The 21,299-nt window shown below is 30.5% G+C and overlaps 1 pseudogene; it reads right to left on the bottom strand.

Annotated features, from left to right (window-relative positions):
* Positions 1–3,249: 3,249 nt before the first annotated feature.
* LOC124917618 lies at positions 3,250–5,581 on the bottom strand (annotated as a pseudogene).
* Positions 5,582–21,299: the final 15,718 nt, after the last annotated feature.

The raw sequence follows: 21,299 nt of genomic DNA, 5'->3' as shown, positions 1-21,299 counted from the left end.
TGCGAAAAATAGATCTATGTTACATGATTCCATGTTCCCCTCACACGGAGGGACAAATATCCTATCCGAATAAGTTTGATGGAACATGTTTGTTTCTCTCAATCAATATCCTCTCTAAGACATCGATTTGTCGAGCACTATTTGCACATTCAAATTGTCTCTACATCTCAATGGTTTTGAATCTGCATTTATTTTGACCTTTCCTTATAATTTTATTTAGGAGAAAATCAATTGAATTAGTGCTAGAATCACTTGTTAAGCATCTATTGATCTAACTAATTATCATGTCTTACTACAAACTATTTTTTAAATCATTATACATTTAGTCAAATCAATGACATATTAAACCTATATTCAGTTGTGTTTGCATTTATGAAATATAAGTGACTTTGTGTCTTACATTCGGATGATTTTAAAAAAATTAAAAATAGGTGAAAATAACATTATTCTGTGACATTTTTTAGTTTAAACCTTTTTAAAACCAAATTACATTTATTAATATATAAATTTTCTTTTTAAAGATTGAATAAAATTAGTAAATTTCTAGCAAACAAAATTAAAAATATCTTTAGCTTCGATATAAAGTTTTGCCTTGTCAAATATTAACAAAGACAAGATGGTAGTGTCAATAATAAATACAAGTACAAAAGAGTTCTATCGGCACAGGCGGCACGATCGGCACGGGCGACACGATCGGCACGGGCGACACGATCGGCACGGGCGACACGATCGGCACGGGCGACACGATCGACACAGACGACACGATCGGCACAGACGACACGATCGGCACAGACGACACGATAGACACAGGCAAAAAGGCACGGACGACACGATATTGTCATGCACCATAAGTCATCAAATCGACATCGAAATTACCATTAATCAAAGGAAGCGCCATCGGCACAAGTGACACGACACGATCGAAACGACACAATAGGCATAGGCGGCACGGGACGATCGACACGGACATCCCGGTATTGTCTTGCGTCGTTCATTAAGTGTTGTTAGTCTAGGGTTTCTTGTACATTTGTAAGAGCCGTTAGATTTTACCCTCGATTGCGGTTTACTTTTGATCATCTCTTAGGGTTTCTGTAATTAATTTGTTCTATTACTCTGTCTCTGCCAATATGGGGAAGAGAAAGAACAAAAGTAATAAATCAAAAGAAGTTAGGGATTTTGTGCTGGAAGGAATTAAGGAAGCAACAGTCACAAAATTTGAAAGAATTTCTGAAAAAGTCATCAAAGAACAGGAGGATACCAACACAATTAAGCAATTTGCTCCAACTATTATTGGGAAAATTTCTATTGAAAATAATGCAGGAAAACAAGGGGATAATGAAGGAGCTTGGAAGATACGCTATAATGAAAGAGCTAATCTGTCTGGGCTCAAGAATCAGATTACAAAGCTCCTTATGCATGCCAAAAGGAAAGAAATTGTCACCAATAAGGAGAAAGCACAACAGATTACAATTCAACTCAACACTTACTATCTTCAAGACTAGATTCTGTTGAAAAAAAATATGAAGAAATTGTTCAATGGTCAATTGCTAGAACGAAGGAACTCATGAAGGCTCCCAAATCTAAGTCATATACTATCAGGAGCAACTCGACATGAAAAACTAATGAAGTCTGGAAGAACAATAATGCAAAAAAGTCAGAAGATCATTCTTATAAAGGGAAAATCTACTTGGGCAATACACATACAAAAGTAGAGGTACTGAATTCTCCATTTAAATTTAAATTGCCTACTTAAGTAGAGGAAAACTATATAAAGGAATAGGATAATGTAGTTGTGGGAAACTATATAGGGAAAAACAGAGTATCCTTCCCAATTACTAAAGATGCACTATTGAAACAATGGGAAGGAAAAGGACTGAAGAAGATTTCAGCAAATGTCCATGATTTATATTTCCTAACTTCAAGAAGGGATCTAATATAGAGGAAATTCTAGAAAATGGGAATACATATATATGATCAAATTGTATGAAGTTAGAAAAATGGTCTGAAGACTTGAACCTATTGAGTAAGCCAAAAGAAACTACATAGATATGGTTCAAGCTCTAGATTATACCTGCACATATGTACAATTCTAAAGCCCTAAGTCATTTTGCAGGTTTATTGGGTAGACCATTATACATGGATCCAATTACTGAAGGAGGAGAGCACCTAACATTTGCTAGAATTAACATTGAGGTGCATCCTAGAAGCACAGTGCCGAAAAGTATGACAGTAGTAGATAGAAAAGGAAACCTACTGTCATGGAAATCACTTATGAGTGGAGGCCAGACATATGCTCTTTCTACAATACTTTCCAACATGCAAACCCAAAATGTGATTTGGCTAAGGAAGAAGATCAGAAAATTCATAATGGTCAGAAAGTAAAGATGCAGGAAAACGATACAAATGTGCCTATTTTTAAAGAGAAAAATGTGGTTAAAGAACAGGAAACAGAAGATAAAGAAAATTATGTACAAAAAGAAAATAATATGAAGAAAGAGGTGGATCCTCAACCTAATCATGTTGAAGAGATAGTTGATGATTCTCAATCAAATCAAGTTAAAGTGGTTGCTGATGAAAACAGAGAGGAAGATACTCAGGTTAATCAAGAGGAAGAAGAGAATGCCAATGTTGATACATAGGAATCTAAAGTTGTTGACGATTTCAAAGATGAAGCTGAAGGAATTAAAGACAATGATCTTGAAATTCTGAAGAATAATTCTTTTTATCAAATAAGAAAAGTTCATATAAAGAAAGAAATCAAGATGAGAATATGCAGTATTCATCAACCTCTTCAGTTCATCCCTGTTCGTTGCAAGAGGAAGGGGAAGGGAAAAGGAAGGACAAGGGGAAGAGGAAGACAATATGTTGAAACATTAGGTTGGTATGGAAATAAAAATCCTGATTGGGATAATTAGGATTTGATACAGTTTGTAATATTTGTTTGTAATCTCTATTTTTTGTATGTTTGATTGCTACTAATCAGATTTTTAGGGTTGTTTGATTGTTATCTTAAAATCTTAACTAAGACTTGTTTAGCTTTGATTTTTGACCCTCCCACTTTTGGGATTTTAATGAAATAGTTTTAACCGTTTTCTTAAAAATAAAAATAAAAAATGGTAGTGTTAACTTATTTTTAACTTCTACGGATTATTATGAACTAAATGGGTAATGCCAAACACCATTAAAGGTTAAATGGGAGATTTGCAAGACACAACCAAAGATGATTCCTCATTATATAAAAAAATAATTACACAAAAATTGGAAATCAAATTTTATTAAAAATAAAACGTTTCAATGTGAGAAACAGAGATTGAGTTCTTCTTTCCTATTTGAACTTCCCTGTTTTGCCGCATAAATGATTTTTGTTTAGCCAATTAGTTTGTTTGTACAACATTTTTATAAAATCAAAGCAATAGTTCATTATCGTATTCAATATTTCATCGTGTACCTTTTGCAGAATGCTTTTATCCTAGAGAGTCCATCTTTAAGAGACGTCAGCTCAATAGCGAAGGTAATCCGTCGCCAGTTCTTTAACCCAACAGTTATTCCTTCACATGATCAATCAATATATAGACCATGTTAACAAAAAAAATCAGAACAATAGAATTATTTTGCTTATTATACCTGGCAAAACGATCACAGACTCCTCTCTTGCAAGCTTGACACAGAACTCAATGTCGTCTTTTATTCCATCTAATAAATAAAGATTTAGCTTTACCATTATGAACATGCATCCTTCTGGCTTATATGGGCAACTAATGCAGACAACATCCTTCAGTTCATACCAACAAAGATTTGCAGCTTCCCTTAGAATTGCGAGAGTATTTTCAAAATAATCCTCCAGAGTTTTCAAGAGAATTTGAGGAATGGCCGCCTAACATGTAAACCTTTTTTTCAGATCTCGCAAATTCATGTGTATTTCAAATTAAGATGGTTTATCACATTAAGACCATCTAAGTTAATATCATAAAATGTATATTTCCAATAATACCACTAACAAAGTAGTAATAGATTATCTAGAAACCTGAATAAAGGTTGCTGGTCCAGAGGTAATTTTGAGACAGCACTTGATGCAATCAACAATCTGCAACAAAAAGGGGATTAAAGTTTATTGTGTGAAGAAGCAAAATCATATGAGTGCAATATATTTTAGTGGATGAGAGTTTCAATAGTGATTTAACATGGGTTACTCCGAATTAAATGGTAGGTTCTCGTGGAATTACAGTGTTTCATCAAGTTTTATTTAGTTTTCTTATGTTTTTTTTATAAAATTGTGTAATTTGTCATTGCAGAAAATATCTTCAAGTCTTGCTCATATCATGTTTCAAGAAAGTTGATATTCTCTCCGAAATGATACAAAGAACATAGATCAACATCAAGAAGAAACATTGAATCAAAAGAGATTGCAAATTTACGATAAAATCCTTAACTAAGGGTGGTTTTGTTTAAGAGTCTCCAATTGATAATATTGAGAGAAGAAGAAAGAAATGCGATCTTGTACCAAATCTTCGAAAAAAGAAGTTGATCGCCTATAAATTCTTGAAGAATAGGGAATCAAACATGTAACCTTTGGTTTTTTTAAGGTAGACCCTTGCTACTTAAATTACCCTTGTGAGTTCAATCGGAGGTTCTAGACATTCAAAATTCAAAAGAGAATTAAAATGAGAGTTAAAGAGAATACCTTAAATGTCTTTAGTATGCAGTCATTGTCTGAAATCGCAATCCAGCCAAGTCTCCAACCAGGAAGAACCCATATCTTAGATATAGATCCCAATGTGATAACAGGAACTATGGATGAAAATACACCCATTGGAACAAAAGCAGTATCTCCAAAAACAAGTTTTCCATAAACTTCATCTGAAATCACCAGCAGCCCAAGTTTCCTAGCTGTTTGAGCCACCTAAAAGCTCCAACTAAATAGTAAAATCCCCAATCAAAAATTCAAAATTAGAAATCAATCAATGACTCACCTTTTGTAGATGCTCATAAGTATAAACATTCCCACAGAGTTTTCGTCAGCTAGAGTCTCTATGCCATCAAGATCAACCATCCAGTCTTTTTCAGGAAGAAGATCAAAGTGACGAACTTCAATGTTCTTAAGTCGACAACCGGACTCATACAATGGGAAACCTGGTCTGGGAAGCAGAATATTGGCTCCAGGCCGAGCAAGAACCGACATCATGATATCAATTGCATGCTTGGTACCAGCAGTGAGATATACATCTTCGAAGGATAGTTCATAAGGAAGACTATGAGATAGATATTCTACAACAGACCTCCTTGATGAGAGAATGCCTCCATGTGGGGCGTAAGAGTTGAATTCACCCGATCGAAGAGCTTCAGCAACGGCGTCTTCAGCTATGGGGTGCGCCCGAAAAGAAGGAGAGTCCGAGGGATCTCCCTTGCCAAGAGGAATTACTTGTCTTTGGTCGTTTACATCTATATCCTTCAACAACTTAGCTACCACACCTTTGATTGTGTAAGTAGTTGATACCCTTTGTTCTTCCTTCGTCCCGAAATGCCAAGTTGTTAATGCTTCCGTCATTTCAATTCAAGAATTTGAAGTGTGGAAATGCTGCTAGATCAGTGATTTCTGTGAAAAACAAAACCCAAAATGAATGCTTTATCTGTCTGACTGTCTCTCATGTGCTTGTTTAGTTTATTCTCTATGTTACAGTCAGTGTCAAATAAATATTATAAATTTATTGCCACTTTTATCAAAATCAAAACAAACAAAAAAAATTGAAAATTGGATTTGTTTAGTTGATTTTTCTTACAATATGTTGGACTGAAAAGAGACCGAATAATTTTACAATTTTATTTTTATTTTTATATATTTTAAAATAAATTAAAACTTTTATTATTTTATTTAGTTTAATAGAGTTGTTGACCAAATACACTTTTATTAGCTGAGTGGAAACTTAACTAATGTATCATGGCTATGAGATTGAGTTTTAATATTTAAAATCATTTAATAATAATAATAAATTTTCTACATAAAAGAGTTTTGGAATAAAAATTAAAGGTAATGATCATGCAAACTTGTTTGAATCACCTTATATATACACTAAACACAATTATATATATTTGAATTAACACCCCACGGTCATGATCTCGTTTCAACTAAAAGCGTTTTTATATGGAATTGATACACTAAACACAATTATTGAGTGAATCGAAAGGAAAAAAATCGAGCTTATATACCTAAAAAAATTAGGTTGAGTGTAATAATCTTACTCCAAAAAAAAATGTAATTATCGACCTTATATCCTTTGGATAATTTGAACCAACTAAATAGTTATTATTGTATAACATCTATTTCATAGTATAAAATTTTAAAAATCTCTAAATTTTCGACCTTTTACTCATACTTCCTTTTACTCATACTTCGGACATTTTGAACCCAACCAACTTGAATAATATACACTAAATAGAATCATTGTCTTAGTAATAGTTTTATTCAAACAATTCTTAATTACCAACTTTCTACTCTTATTTGGAACACTTCGCACCAACTAAATTGTCATTACCATCTCACATATAAAACTATTATTCTATCATATAAATTTTTATAAGTTTTCAAAATTTACTAATTACCGGGATTTAGTCTTTGTTTTAAACTATCAATATCTTCTAAATATGAAAGCAAAGTTCTAAAAAGAAAAACTATCTTTTATCCCATAATACTTTTTATCTTTGACTGAATTTTTAAATTAGGACTACTTATTAGGGTTAATTAAGATTTAGTACAAATTTTTTTAAACCTCATAATTTAAGTCTCCTTAATGTTAAAATTATAAAAAAAACGATATTTTCTATTAACGATTTTAAACGTCATTAATTTATTAGTTACGTGATATTTAAAATAAAAGATTCATGTTACTAATTAATTAATAAAATAGCATGTTTTGACAGGCGTGTATGACATCATGTCAATTCCCTTTTCCAAACGTAAGCACCAAATCCAGCTTTAACGAATTTCTGGTTTTTAAAGCGTATAATAACGTTAAATATTTATTTTCATAATTTTACAATGAATTTAAAATGAATTCTAATCAAATTTACCATTTGTATTCATTCATGAACACCCATGAAAATCATCCTAATCTGTAGTAGAAGTAGAACATCCAGCATTCTCTTTTGGTTGTTTTTCATTAGTTAGAGTAGATTCAACCTTCCTTCATGTGTCAATTTCCTTCACAATGAGTACAAAATCATTTTTGTTCGTACAATTTATGTTTGAGTTCTTTTATGGTGTTTTTCTGCCTAGAATTCTTTTCCACGTCTTTGGCTTGTGAACAACTTATACATTTTGATAATTGAGATACTCGTACCATTAATCGAGACCCATCAAAATTGCAGGAATCTTAATAGAACTCAACAAATAGATCATATTTATTTTTACATCATCAATCTTAAAATTAAATTAATTGTATCTTGAAAAAGAATGTTAAATACTATGGTATAAGCAATTTGGTTTGGTTGATATAGACACGAAAAACATAACCAAATTCTTGAAATTAGTTGAGAAAATCTCAAATTGTCGGTTTTAGTTTATTGGTCAGTTCAGTCAGTTCGATCGATTTTATTCGTTAACCAAAAATTATTGTTAAATAATACAATAAAAATTAAAAATTAACAATGTATATTTATTTTGTGAAATAAATAACAACTATGTGTATTATAGTTTAATAATTAAAAACTTAATTATATCTTTGATATATAAGTATTTTTTAATTCAATGAGATAGCTCAAGTGACAAGGGTGATACCAAATATCATAAATTCGATTTTTTAAAATAGAACCATTGACTTTTGAGGTTAGGCGAGTTTAAAAAATGATTGAAAACTTAATTATTATTTTTTTTAGAAAACGGTTAAAACCATTTCATTAAAATCTCAAAAGTGAGAGGGTCAAGAATCAAAACTAGACAAATCTTAGATATGATTAAAAGATAACAATCAAACGACCCTAAAGAACTTGATTAGTAGCAATCAAACATACAAAAATAGAGATTACAAAATGTATCAAATCATAATTATTTCACTCAGGATTTTTATTTCCATACCAACCTGATATTTCAACAAGTTGTCTTTCTCTTCCCTTGTCCTTCATCTTCCCCTTCTCCTTCCTCTTGTAATGAAAGGGGGATGAACTGAAGAGGTTGATGAATACTGCATATTCTCATTTTGATTTGTTTATTTATATGAATCCGTTCTGATTTGATAGAAAGAATTATTCTTTGAGATTTCTGGGATCTTCACCTTGTTGTTCTCAACTTTGATTTCGAGATCATTGTCTTTATTTCCTTCAGCTTCATCTTTGGAATCCTCAACTATCTCTTCAACATCATTAGGTTGAGATTTCACCTCCTTCTTCGTACTGCTTTCTTCTTGTACAAAATTTTCTTTATCTTCTATTTTCTGTTCTCCACATTTTGCTCTTTGAAAATGGACACCTCTGTTTCATTTTCTTGCATCTTTACTTTCTGACCTTTATGAATATTCTAATTTTCTTCCTAATCCATATCACATTTTTGACTTGCATGTTGAAAGGCATTGCAGAAAGAGCATCTGTCTGGCCTCCACTCATAAGTGATTTCTATGACAATAGATTTTCCTTTTCTGTCAACTACTGTCATACTTTTCGGCAATGTGCTTCTAGGATGCACCTCAATGCTAATTCTAGTAAATGATAGGTGTTCTCCTCCTTCAGTTTTTGGGTTCATGTATAATGGTCTATCCAATAAACCTGCAAAATGACTAAGGGCTTCAGAATTATACATATGTGCAGGTATATTCCAGAGTTTGAACCATATTTGTGTAGTTTCTTTGGGCTTACTCAATAGGTTCAAGTCTTCAGACCATATTTCCAACTTCATACAGTTGGATCCTATATATGTATGCCAATTTTCTAGAATTTCCTCCAGATTAGATCTCTTCTTGAATTTAAAGAAATATAAATGATTGACATTTGCTGAAATCTTCTCTAGCCCTTTTCCTTCCCATTGTTTCAACAATGCATCTTTAGTAATTGGGAAGGATACTCTTTTTTTCCCTATGTAGTTTCCCACAACTAAATTTTCTCATTCCTTTATACAGTTTTCCTCTACTTCAGTAAGTAATTTAAATTCAAATGGAGAATTCAGTACCTCCACTTTTGTCTGTGTATTGACCAAATAGATTTTCCTTTTATAGGCATGATCTTTTGACTTTTTTGCACTGTTGTTCTTCCAAAATTTATTAGTTTTCAATGTGGAGTTACTCCTGATAATATATGATTTAGATTTAGGAGTCTTCATCAGCTCCTTCATTGTAAAACTGACCATTGAACAATTTCTTCATATTCTTCTTTTTTCAATAGATTTCAGTCTTAAAGATAGTGGATGAAGAGTTGAATTGTAATCTGTTGTTCTTTCTCTGTTGAAGATATTCTTCATTTCTTCATATTCTTCGTATTTTCGTGCCGAATATCTTTACTCCGTCCACATTTCCCGTAACCGAATACCAAATCAACTGAATCGTGCGACCGTGCAACTGTGTCGAACGTGCCGACCGTGTCGATCGTGTCGATTGTGCCGAACGTGCCGGCGATCTTGATTCCAACACGATTCTTGATTGAATATGAGAATGTTCACGAATTTGAGGAAGAAATTCAAGATTCCGTCACTAAAAAATTCTCACCGAAAATCTCCAGAACTTTTCTCTATCTGTATAACTCCGTGATTGAAAACTTAATTATCAAACAAAATATTTATGTATCAATTATATAATTTGTAATAAAATTAGTAATTCTTTTTAAAATTTTAATGCTCAAGCATTACTAAACGTCACACATAAATTATTTTGTTTTATGATTATTACTTTTATATTGAGTGATCATTTAAAAAAAAACAATTTTAGAGAAATGAGATTATTGAGTTTTGTCGTAATTTATTCTTAGTTTTTTTTTCAAAATACGGTTAGAATTTTAAACTAATTTCATTCATTAAATGTAAATGAGAATTTGAATAAATAAATTAAGCGTAATTTAATCCAAATAAATATAAATTCATACCAAATGTTAATTTTTGGTGAAATTTAAATACAATGGATAAGAACGAATGTCTAGAAATATCAAGAGTCTAGGAATGACAATCGTTGGATTGATAAATGAATTTAATTACGATGGTTTAATTTCTATCTATATATATCTCCTCGTATTCGAACTCTTCATATATCTCTCGTCTCTTCTTCACTTATTTCATTATCTCTAGAATTCGAAAGGTTTTTTCTTTGTTTTTTTAGTGTTTTTCGATTTCTTGACTCATCGTATTTCCGTTAAAACCTGATGATTGATTTAGGTACTTTTTCAAGGTCGATGCGTAATGATTCTGGTGCTGAATCACTACTAGATTCGTTTTAACATGAGAGACAACTATCTGCGATAACGTCCAACGCAAGAGAAGACGATGAAACTGTTTTTTAAGGAAATGTGTTAAGCAAATGCCTTAAATCAACATTATATTTTGGTGATTTCATTTTGTGTAATATTGTATTTATTTAATTTATTTATAACATCATATATATATATATATATATATATATATATTTATGTTATTTCAAAACAAAATATTTAAGAAATACCTTAACTAGTATATACAAAAAATATGCTAATTCGTAACTGCAAAATACATACAGTTTCATCAACCCTAAAGAGAGAAAAAGTTTTAGAGATTTTCGGCAAGAATTTTTTGGCAACAAAATATTGAATTTCTTCTCCAAGAAATTGCCCATACTCATATTTAACAAGAATCTTGTCAGAATCAAGATCATCGACACGTCTGGCACGTTTGGCACGATCGACACGTTCGGCACGATCGACACGTTTGGTACAGTCAACACGATTGCGTAATTCAGTTAATTTGGTATTCAGTTATGAGAAACGTGTTTGGAGTAAAGATTGTTGACACGATCGAGGGATAATCGTCTAGGGTTATAAGTTATGAAGTCAAGAAATTAAACATCGACTGGAGATTGAACAAGATCGTCGTTCAAGATTGTTGCTCTTAGTTTAATCCCCTATTCTGAAGTCTTATTGGAATATAGGTAAAAGGAAAAATAACAAGGCGAAAGAAGTGCATAATTTTGTTCTTAAAGGAGTAAAAAAACTACAAAGAAGGAAATTAAAAGAATATCTGAAGAAGTAATTAATGAAAAAGTACAGGAATGCAACAAATACCCAATTATTGTTCAAAAACCTTTGAAAAATAATGTAGGGACGAATGATAAGAAAGAAAGAGTTTGGATGATAGGGTATAATGAAATGACCAATTTATTTGGACTAAAAAACTAAATCACCAAACTCTTTGATGCATGTTAAGAAATGAGACATTGTTCTTAATAAGGAGAAAAAGAAAAACATAACCGTCCAACTTAACTTTCACTATCTCTAAGACTAAAATTTACTTGAAATGATAGTAAAATGATCTGTTGCAACAATGAATAAGTTAATAAAGACTCCTAAATCGAAGACCTATACTATAAAAAATAATTTTAAATGGAAAATCAATAAAGTCTGGAAGAACAACATTGAGAATAAGGTTGAAGATCATGCATACAAAGGAAAATTTTACTTGTGTAATGTAGAGACAAAAGTGGAGGTACTAAATTCTCTTTTTAAATTTAAATTGTCTGCTGTAGTAGAAAAAATTATGTTAAGAAATTAAAAAATATAGTGGTGGGAAACTACATAGGAAAAAATAAAGTTTCATTTATAGTCACCAAAGAAGCACTTATTAAACAATGAGAGAAAAGATATTGAAGTAAATTTCAACAAATGTATATGATCTTACTTTCTGAAATTCAAGAAGGGATCAAATCTAAATGTAATTCTGAAAAATAGGCATACATATATTAAATCTAACTGCATGAAATTGTTAAGATGGTCTAAAGATTTGAACCTATAAAGCAAACATAAGGAAACATATCAGATATGTTCAAACTTTGGAATATCTCTGCACATATGTATAATGTAGGCTCTTAATTATTTTATAAGTTTAATGGGTAGACCATTATATATGGACTCAATTACTGAAAGAGGAAAGCATATTTCCTTTGATAGAATTATCAATGAGGTGCATTATCGAAGCATATTGCCAGATAAAATGATAGTGGTTGACAGAAAGGAAAATCTACTGTCTTGAGAATCACTTATGAGTGGAGGTCACACAGGTGGTCATTCTACAATATTTTTCAACATGTCAGCACGAAATGTGCTCAAGCTAAGGAAGAAAAGTGGAGAATACTGAAAGGCCAGGGATGACTTTGAAAATATAAAGAGCAATGTGATTGAATAAAATAAGGATCCGAGGACTCTAATTAAGAAGAGGATAAATGTTGTAATGAAACAGATGTTGAGGCAGAAGAAATAAGTTGATTCTCAAAAAATTCAAGTTGTAGTAGAGGAAACTAGAGACGGAGATACTTAGACTAATCAAGATGAAGCAAAGGATACCAAAGCTGATGCTAAAAGAAACAAATGCAAAATCCTAAAATTCAAGTAGAGGACAACAAAGATAAGAACCATGAAGTCTTGAAAATGAAATATTTCTATTAGATTAGCATGTGTTCGCACAAAAAAATATTACACAATGGGAATAAGCAAGCCTCGTCATTTTCTTCAATTCAATCTCTTTGCATCACAATAGGAAGGGGAAGGGGAATAAGGTCTTATGACGCAACAAGTTTTTATGGAAATAAACACCCTGATTGGGGTAGTTAGAATATGTTATTGATTGTATTTTTTTGTTTGTAATTTATGTTGTTTGTTTATATGAATGCTATTAATTAGTTTCTTTAGGGTCTTTTGATTCTCATCGTTTAATCATACTATGGTTTATATAACTTTGACTCTTCACCCTCCCACTTTTGAGATTTTTAATAAAATTGTATTAATCATTTTTCTAAAATAAATACTCTAATTCAACGACTTTTTCTCCTAATTTTGTGGAGTCAAATTCAAAATAGTATGAGTAAAAGGAATGGCCCATTGGAAACAGACAGTTGGGTTTACTTTAATGGTTTCATAAATTGTCGAAAATTTCTTTGGTTCAATTTGGACGGTTTTTTTTTGGGGGGGAAACGACTTAGCGTCATTTCATTAAAAATTCTCAAAAATAGGAAAAAAAACCACGAGTTTAAGAGATCATTCTAGACAGGCCTAGAATGATTTTGAAGTCGTAACATTCTGAGTAAAATCTAAAAATCTAAAACGTAAATGAATTATTTGATTACAATGTTTTCAATTCTAGTGAGTTTAAAAAACTGTAAATTTAGACGGTTTTACTTAGACCCTTATTAAATATATATTGACATACACGTGTTAAATTTATTGAGCTAATGTATGTTAATTATATGTGTTTGAACTATCATTTATTCGAAACTCAATTAATAAAGTGAATTATGAAAATATTTAAATTATTGAACTAAGATAAGTTTATTTGCTGGTATGATATAATTCATTATGTGTAGAAATCAAATAATTATTTTGTTATTTATAATGGACTAAATAATAAATAATCATGATTTATATAGACGATAGTTTCATTTTCATAACTTCCATCATTAAAAAGGAGAATAAAATAATAGTCTATAGAATTGGAAGAGTCCACGTACGATAAATTAAAACCTAATCAATGTATTCAGGTACACTTCAATCCACATAATTATTCATCTTGGCTTATTCAGGGGCGGAGCCAGAATTTGAAACCTACCCGGACTAATTTTTTATTAAAAAAATCTATCCGGGCTAGTTTTATAGTTTGTTGTCACCAATGCCTTTTAGCGACGGAAAATAATCAATAACGACGGTAATTTACCGCCGTTATTGATAAAATACATACAGGCTGTTTAAGGCTACCCGGGCTACAGCCCGAGCCGGCTTGTACTTGGCTCCGCCCCTGGGCTTATTCACATAGAGGCTAAATTGTTGTTCCTTGTAGTCCAGGCAAACATTTCTATTGTTCACAAGCTTACGGATCAATATGCTTTGCATCTAGAAAACTTATATAAAGAGATTTTTTTGTAAAGAAGAAGATAACGAGCTAGGGAAAAGTTAAGGAAAACATTTGAGCTTGGAGATATAGATAATTTGCAGTGAAATATTGTTGAATAATGGGTGGTAAAAGAGAGATAATATGAGAAATGATTGAAGGGATTATTTAGATGGACGGATTAGTGAGAGAATTATGTGGGACAATCTGATTGGTTGAAAAGTAATAAAATTTATCTATTCTCTCTTTTATATTCTCTCTTTTATATTTTTTCTTTTTACACTAAATAATAACGGTTCTTTCATTTTCCCTCCCTTATTACTCTTCAAATAATATATATCTATATTTTGTTTTCTATATTTTAAATTTTAATTTATTTGCTGATGTTGCTAATCAAACTTGTAAGAAGTTAACGAAATAATGTTTGTTAAATTTTCTCAGTTTACAAAATGTAATATATGTTAAAGACGGATATAAGAAATTCATATTTTCAGAATGAAAACAAATACTTTCAGGATATATATATATATATATATATATATATATATATATATATATATATATATATATATATATATATATATATATATATATATATATATTAATAAAAAAAATGTATACATACTTTACCATTTAAAAGAGAGAGATATATGAAAAATATCTTAATAATTTTATTACAATAATCTCATTAAAGATTTTAACAATATTTTGTATGAATTTAAATTCCATGTCTACCCTCAATTCATGGCTTGAAATCCTCACATAATATCATTCTTATATAAACTCATTCTCTGTTTACATCCTCTTCATTCACACACAAAAGCCATAAATTTATTATTTTTAACCTATTTTCATTATCAATCAACATGGATAAATTCTTATTTTGTTTTTACGTTGGTGTTAACTCTTTTAACTTCTCGTAAGTTTATTAAATATATATTTAATAAGATAGTTAAAGATGATATATTTAATTGTAATATACAATTGATTACTTGTTTTTGTAGGGAGCAGTTATGTAATTTTAAGGCAATGCGGAACTAGGAGCGTCACTTTCGTAGGTCCTTGTTTTCACAAGGACTTATGCGTTAAATATTGTAATCTCGAAAGTCATTCAAAAGAACAATGTAGAAACTTTCGATGTGTTTGCGAGATATATTGTCCCCCAGTCCACACTCTTTAACTATATAATTTCACAAACAATTAGGTGATACTCGATCTTGCAATCAGTTCTGTAATGTAAGTTTCATAAACATACATTTTAAAGTACGTATTAGTCTATTTAAATAACTATTTAAGGATAATAATATATGTTCTAAATAAAACAAGAAGTTATAAGAGGCTATATTATATTTTTGTGTATTCTCAAATAGAATTACTTATAATAGGGAGTTAAATAATCCTCCAGGTTAATATTCAAATAGGTTAAGAATATATATAGGAACTCAATCTTCTTCTACTCACAAATTAAAAAACTCCAATTTGTTATAAAAATATTATTTTGTTAAAAATAAAAATCAATTATGTTTGTTAAAAATTTTATCAAATATTTTTAGTTTGATCTTAAAGTTTATCAAAAAAATATTTTTTCATCAACTTTTCACCTAAAAAAGCTTCATATAATTCAATCATATCTTTTATATTAAATAAAAATATAATTACTTCTACCTTTTACTTTAACCATTTTTTAAAATAATTATAATTGTAGGTAAATATTGCATGATTGAAAGAAATAGAAAAAAGCAAAGTTGACTTACCGTATTAAAACTTTAGAGTTTGTCTATTTAAAATGAGAGAAAGAATTGTAGCCAACTTTAGATTTTGAAAGTTAATTTATAATTTAATATATAATAAATGTAATAGGGTGAGATATAGGAACAAAGAAAGTTACAAAGGAGAAAGTTGAGGGGTCCGTTGAAAATTAATTAAAATTTTGAATAATTTTAGGGTTGACATTAATTTAAAAATATAGAGATTTATTTAGAAGATTTTAATATATATATAAATATAAACCTAAAGAGAAATGATACACCCAAGCTAATGATACAGACACGAATGCAGCGAATTCAATTTGGCCCATTCGTGGCCTAGCATAGGCCACGTTGGAGGTAAAAAACAATGAGAATAATATTTTACCGCTCAATGAAAAACCTAAAACTCTTACTCTCTATATCAGTTGTTTTTCTTCTCTTCTGTTTGCCCATGTTTCTTTTCTTCCGGTTGCTCACGTTTCTTCTCTTCCGGTTGTTTTTTCGTTTGCTCGCGATTTTTTCTTCTTTTCTTTTCTCTCCATTGGTCTTTCGTTTGCTCGTGTTTCTTTTTCTTTATTCTCATCCGGTTGTTCTTCCCATTTACTCGCGTCTCTTTTTTTTTTGGAGTACCTCTATATCAAACAACTCTTAAGCTCTTGTTTTGTGAAGTGAAAAGGGTAAGTTTTTCAGATTTATTTCTCATTTTAGTTTTTCAAACTTGTAAACACTAAAAATTTTACGTACCCGATTTATAAATTTAAAAAAATATATATTTTAAATAAACAAACTAAAAATAATTAAAAATTAAGGCCAAAATATGATTAAATAATTAATTTGATTAATTATTGTAATAATTAATTGGGTTAATTATTGTAATAATCAAACCCCAATTAATTAAGATAATCGTCAAAATAAATAAATAAAATAATTTGAGATAAATGTTGTATTCATTTTATCTTAAATTAATTTCAAATGGTCAAAAGAAATTAAAATAAATAATTAAAATAAATGTTGTATCTATTTTATCTCAAATACATTTTTTATAACCCTAAAAATAAAAAAAAAATTAAATAAATATGCAAAATAAATGTCATATTTATTAAAAAAATATTTTGTACGTTAAAAATGGAGCCAAAAAAGATTAAAAAAAATCAATTTCAAATAAAGTTCAAGGCTGAAAAAGGTCTGAAATCTACTACAATCGAAATCAAGAGACATCAATGCAGCATTGGATGAGCGCTGGAATGTCATCCAACGCCCAACAGTTAGCCGCTTCACCTACTATAATGGAAGATATGCGCGTTCAGCAGAACAACTAACAAGCTATTCAATGTTGTTAGCCCAGACACAATGGAACGCCAACATTGACGGATTGCAGACGAAACGTCTAAGCATTCGCAATTCAGCCTGAAACGACGTCATTTCTACTTTGGTTTGTATTCTTCCTCGCAACGAATGAAATGATGAACATACAAAATCTTTAATTTCTCAAAGATAAAACTCTGGTATTAGTCCACCAAATCGACTAATTCGAAAGCTGAAATGATCACCCTACCACGATGACCATTTTACCTACGATCATAGGCATCATCATGGCCTAAACAATCAAGTTGGATGAGGAATAGACAAAACACCATTGATGGATTTTGAATGAAATTCGATCCAGTTGGTCGATCAAATGATCTTGGGAGGTAATAAATAGCTTCCTCGGCAAACTAAAGGCAATGACTCCACTCACATGCCCTCAATCAATCCCAAACAAAATATGCCATTAAAATTTTCAAGTTTTTCTTGAATTTTTAGAATTTTTGTGTAAGATTGTAAAGCTCGGATCTAGGCATTTATAAAGCTTCTAAAAGTGTTTAGGAATGTTCTCTAACTCGCAATAAGCTTCCAATCATATTTTAATTTGATTACAAATTCAAATTGATTTTTTTTATATTTTAGTTATATTCTGTCTGATTGCTCAATTTGTTTGTGAAAAATAATCATAAGATTATTTATAAGATTTATATCGAAAAAAATATGAATAAATTGATCCAAATCAAAATTACCAAAATTTGATTTCAAAATTTTTTAAAACTGGGTTTCTGCTCTTGGGTTATAACTCAAGAATAGCAACCCAAAAACCTTCTCAACACGTTTTTAAGGATATTATAAGCATATTGAGACCGATTCCAATCAATCACGAGCATGTTTGATCAAAAACTATTTTTTTTTTATAAAAATATAAATTTCAATTCTTGAATTGGTCAAAGTGAACATTCAGTGTGCATGTTTTAGTTTCATTCAATTATATAAAGTATAAGAAAGCTTTTGACAATCTCCTTACACTTCATCCAACCTTAAAAATTAAAAACTCGTTTTTCTTCAACAACTATTTGATTTGAATGGAACATCATCCCGATCGAATGAAGCATCATGATGATGTTATAAATGATCCTAGGGACTAAGAAAAGCTCCTCATACTCTTGGATTGAAGGATTAAGGCCCTAGTCAAAATCATCAAACCTGCATTTTGATGTTCTTGACGATCGACCGAGGGATTGACTTGGGTTTGATTTTTGACCGAGAAAATTGAACCCTCCCTTACATCCAACCGAGGAAACTTAGCCTAGGGCTGAGATCCATCGCACACCAACCAAGAAATCTCGCACCCGACCGAGAAAACTTAGCCTAGGACTGAGAGCCCCTCGCACCACGACCGATGAATCTCGCACCCGACTGTGGATTCTTAGCTCAATATCGAGAGCTCCTCGCACCCCAACTGAGGATCCTTAGCCTAGGCACGAGAGCCTTCCACACCTAACCGAGAGCCTTCTATACCTTAACTGAGAGCTCCCGTACCCCGATAAAGAGGTCTCAACCCAAAACCGTAGGTTTTAGCCCGAGACCGAGGGATCAATACCATAGACTAAAAGGGCATGTTTGGTTAAAATTTTAAATTTCAAAATTTGTTTTTTTAGCCACAATCCATTTTCTAAAATTCTAAAAAAATAAAATACAATTTCAAAATATTTTTAGAATATTTTCATAAAATTTTGAGATTTATTTTTAGATCATAATATCTTAAACCGATATTTTTCAGGCATTTTCCTCAACAATCATTGACATCAATCGCAGTTACCAACACTGAAATATTATTCTATAACTTTTAATGCAAAAAAAATATGTGCATGTATAGGATTTGAAAAAAACAATTGGTTAAATAAAACCTAATAAAAATAACTTTTCAAAAGGCAAGATAAAGTAGAGACCGTTTTGTAATGGGTACGGAGGATATAATACAAAAACCCTTTCTCGAGTATCACTAAATATCGAGTTCAAAAGAATCTCTAGTTAAATATACGCTTGTATACGTATATAAAACATCTTATTGATTTTAAATAAAAAAGGTCAATTGACGACTCTTTAATCAAATGAATAATCTTTTAATTTAATTATCTTTAATTAATTTAAAATACAGATCTCTCTTAATCAAATTATGATTTGATTATCATAAATCTAAAAAATTGTTTAAAATTTGATCCAAAATTAATTATTGTTGTAATTAATTTCAAAATGTTAGGACATATTTTTATAAATATTTTTATATAATGTTTTATTAAAAATATTCTCGACACGCAAACCGATTGAAAATTTTCGAACCTCGAGCTTTTCTAGAAAAAGGGATTTTCGGGGGATACAAAACTTTATGTTTATTTTTTATTTGTTTTGAAGCTTTACGTTTATCTCTCATTTGATAACTAGGAATCGCATAAATAAATCGTTCCATATACTGAATTGATGAAGAAGCTGGAAGATAAAATTAGGAGGTAATTCATATGTCAATGTTTACATACAATGTTAAGAACTATATTTAGTTAGAACTATATCTACAAGGTTTTCATACAATGTTAAGGACTGTATCTACAATGTTAAGAAGTAGATAATGTATATATTGACTAGACTTTTTGAATCATATGTCAAGGAAATCGGAGCACTTATTTAGCTTTAAGTGAATGATTTGTATAATGTTCTAAATTATTTAGAGTTGTATTTAGTTAGTCAAGTAAATTTAGATTTACACATTCATGAATAACGATTTACACTATTAACACATTCGTGTATGTATAGGTATTTTACGGAAGGTTTTCATGTAAAATCATTTAGAATGTTGAACTACGACTTATAATGTTTGAAAACTAAAATATATACAACAAATTTTCATGTAAAACTATTAGCACATTTATTATAACGATTTACACCTTCATGTAAAACTATTTACTCCTTCATGTATAGTGTTTTACCCACATTTATTAAAAGATTTTAACACTTCTTTTATTTATTTGATTTAATTTGTAGAGATCAACTAAAACAATATATAAGGAGAAGTAATAGTTTTACATGTAAATTTGCTGTATATAGGTCTATAATTATGAACATATAATAATTTTACATGTAAATATGGTGTATATACGCTTATAGTTATAAAAAAGAATAGATTTACATGTAAATCTGGTGTATATACGCTTATAGTTATGAATATATAACACTTTTACATATAAATTTGTTGATATATACACTTATAGTTATGAAAAAGAATAGTTTTACGTATAAATCTGGTGTATATAGACCTATAATTATGAATATATAATAGTTTATATGTACATCTAATGTATGTACGCTTATAGTAATAAAAAAATAATTTTTCATGTAAAGTTGGTGTACATAGACCTATAGTTATGAATATATAATAATTTTATATATAAATCTGGTGTATATACGCTTATAGTTATAAAATAAATAGTTTTATTTGTAAATTTGGTGTATATATGCTTATAGTTATGAATATATAATAGTTTTTTTGGGGGAAAAAAAGTTAAAAATCATTTTATTAAAATCTCAAAAGTGGGTGGGTCAATGATTAAAGTTAGACAAACCCTAGCTATAATTAAAGGATAACAATCAAACGACCCTAAAGAACCTGATTAGTAACAATCAAACTTACAAACAAAGAAGTTGGCTACTAGGCGCAGTAAATGATCATTCCGAAGAAGGTAATGAAGGAGCTCGATACACTGATGAGGAACTTTATCTAGAGCAGTAGCGGAAGAGAAGGAAAAAAAGTAAAATGGACCGCTCTCTGCAAACCGAAGGACGAGGGAGGCATCGACTTGAAGAACTGTATCGAGTGGAACAAGGCTCTCACCTTCAAACATCTGTCGGCTTTGGAGCGCAATCAGGAGTCACTATGGATCAAATGAGTGCATATGAGATTTATGAAATACGAAACCAGCATCTGGACTTGCAAAATTCATGAAGGTATGAGCTGGTCTATAAAAAAGATTCTTAAACTAAGAAGCAATATTGCAGATCTTTATGACATCCGGCTAAGGGACGGGAAATGCACTCTATTCTGGCATGACCCCTGGTTCGAAAACCAGCCTATCATCCACAAGGAGGAGTTTCAAAATACCTGCATCTAAAGGGACTGCACGGAAGCGAAAATCAGAGACATTAAAGACGGGAATTGAGAC

The sequence above is a fragment of the Impatiens glandulifera genome, unplaced genomic scaffold (genome assembly GCF_907164915.1).
Source record: "Impatiens glandulifera unplaced genomic scaffold, dImpGla2.1, whole genome shotgun sequence".
In the NCBI taxonomy this organism is placed as follows: domain Eukaryota; kingdom Viridiplantae; phylum Streptophyta; class Magnoliopsida; order Ericales; family Balsaminaceae; genus Impatiens; species Impatiens glandulifera.
This window is presented reverse-complemented; position numbering and strand designations above follow the sequence as displayed.